Genomic DNA, 2647 nt, shown 5'->3' on the forward strand with positions numbered 1-2647 from the left:
AAGTGGCTACTTGCTACAGTGTAGCCAAAACATTGTGTAATTACATCAACTTGTGTAATTCTCACCTTTTCACGGTAACATCATCTTGTGTGACCCACTCTTTCATACAATGGTACTTTTCGCCCCGTTACATGTTATAACGCAAGCAGCAAGAGTTGTGCATCGCTCGTCACCTCGTCGAGATATTTAGTTGACAAGAAATCGAAAGATTCCATACGATTCGTGACAACGGCCGTCCAATTTTCACACTCATACTTTATGATAGACATATCTATGGTGGATGATGATACCGGTACCAACTGTCCCAATTCGGTGACTTCAACGTCTTGCATTTTCACAGAATTTTCGAGAAATCCTTTAGGCTCAAAATGAGCGTCCGCCAAATATAGTGAGGGGATACCTAAAGCTTTTATGATTATGATTACCCGGTCACTCTTCCTACGAGTGAATAATCTCTCTCGCCACTTACCCAAGCACACTTATCTGCCCAGCACGGTGGTAAAATTACACGATAGTGTTTACTCAGCTGTACTGTTATGTCGTATAAATGTCAAGTCATCCCTTTAATCTTTAGAATTGACCCTTCTACTAGCGACTTGATACCACTTTTGAATCCTTCGGCGCGGGTGCAGGAAACACCTGCTTAAACCTATCTCACCATGGATGAACCTTAATGACCACAATCTTCTTCATCCAAACAGGTTGGATGAAATACTCTACCATTGAGCTAATTATTCTTACACCAAAAATGTTAGCTGTTCGAATCCGTTATTATTCGATTAATTACCATTGAGAATATTGTTTACAATATTGTTTGTGTTGTATGTTAATATAAAAAAAAAATATACATCTTAGAGACAAATCGCTTCTCACCGCGTAATCGAATAACAGCGGCTTACTGTCACGTCTGCCGTCCGAGCTTTGCTTGGGCAACCAAGTTATACCATCGCTAGCCAGTTAAAACAATCCACGTCCAACACAAACTATCGTAGCTTTGCACCCGCACCAGCAGTACTTCAGCTTCCTAGCAGAGGTGAGTTCATGACCCAGTAAGCTTCACAACGCAAGAATAGCATGGCGCCGAATTGTTTCGGTATTCAGTCGATCCAAGGCTTATGGCGATCAAGCGAAAACACGCATCGAATGAAATTATATTCTGAGCTTAATTCAGGCTAGACATCAATTCACGCTATCAAGTTCTCATATTTCGTGGAAGGATCAAAAGTCCCGTGTAGTTTTTCGTCATAACACACGCAGTCTCGCGATATTTTTAATTAATAAGCGCAATGCTTACTGTTTTTGATAGGCACGCGCAATCCGTATTACACGAAAATCCCGATTCAGTCAAAATTTATACGGCCTCACAGCAACCATCAGTTGTGGGCCGTGAGCCCAACCTCTCTTACAAATAGTCGCTTTCCTTGAACTAAATTTTATCGACTTCGACCTCCACCAGGCACAATAAAGTCAAGTCTGTTCACAAATGGCCTGTTAAAACGCGACTATTCCCCGCGAGGGGTTTATTGACCGTTTTTTGCCTAGAAATCAGACCATTCATGCTTCTCAGCAAAGAGCAAAGGGTCAAGAAAATCGCTGCTGCTTTCAACAAGACAGATGCGACGTCTGCGGAGTCGCTCGACGGCTAAGAGATCTCTATCTTTTCCCCAGCAATGCTGGGACCTAATGCTAATCGACCGGTCTCAGAGTTTCCAATTTGAATTCCCGTGACGTGAAAGTTGTACCATGAATTCGATGCCACATTTATCGGTTTCAAAATAACCGTGGAGTTGACGTCGAAGTTCTCGATACGAGTCGCATTCCTAGAAAGACCCTTCATTATGATGGTAGCAGTTTTCGAATCAGGCACGCTTAGCCCATGTACATAGTTTGCTTGTCATCGCTTCCTGAATGAGTAGACTAAACTTCATATGCTCACGATACACAATTATGACACACGCGACACCTGTCGCATCAAAGTATTTAATGCTAAAGCCCCTAATTTTCGAAATACTATACGATAGTTTCAAGTTTTGTTTGCGACAACCAAGCTCGTAGACTGCAGTGACACATAGTTGCTGTTTGGATCATGAACAAATGCGTGATCATCTTAACTCCCCTTGTCCAGAAGGTGAGATTCTCTTCGTTCGTGCTCTCAAAGGCTAGGCATCTAACAACAGCAGCCTGCTGCTGGGATCTCTCTTGTCAGCGCTCCTCAAGGCTCATCACCAGCGCATTTTTAAAGCCTCCAGAAAAGAAATTTTCGGATCTAGCCTTAAGGCCAACAGTTTTCTAATTCTGTCGGAACAAAAATAGACTAAACTTGGTAAGCTTGTCGTTTGTCGCATGAACAGGTAGTCAAACAATTTATGTTCCATTTGACCGAAGATTAAGTAATTTCACGACTAGCTCCCGAGATTGATACCAAATTTTTCGTGTAACTCGGTCTGCATGCTATTCACAAAGAAGAAGCTTTGACTCAAAGAGCTCACAGAAACAAAGTCGTAGAGGCTGGGCTCGTACGTTCTACCCAGAAGAGAAAAGAGCCTTCAAATCAACTTCTTACTCAATTTTCTTTGACACATATATTTAGGATCAGGTTTTCTTACAACGATAAGAAATAAACGCACGCTACGTTATATTAATATAC

The sequence above is a fragment of the Plasmopara halstedii genome (genome assembly GCF_900000015.1).
Source record: "Plasmopara halstedii genome assembly, contig: Scaffold_3156, whole genome shotgun sequence".
Classification (NCBI taxonomy): Eukaryota; Oomycota; class Peronosporomycetes; order Peronosporales; family Peronosporaceae; genus Plasmopara; species Plasmopara halstedii.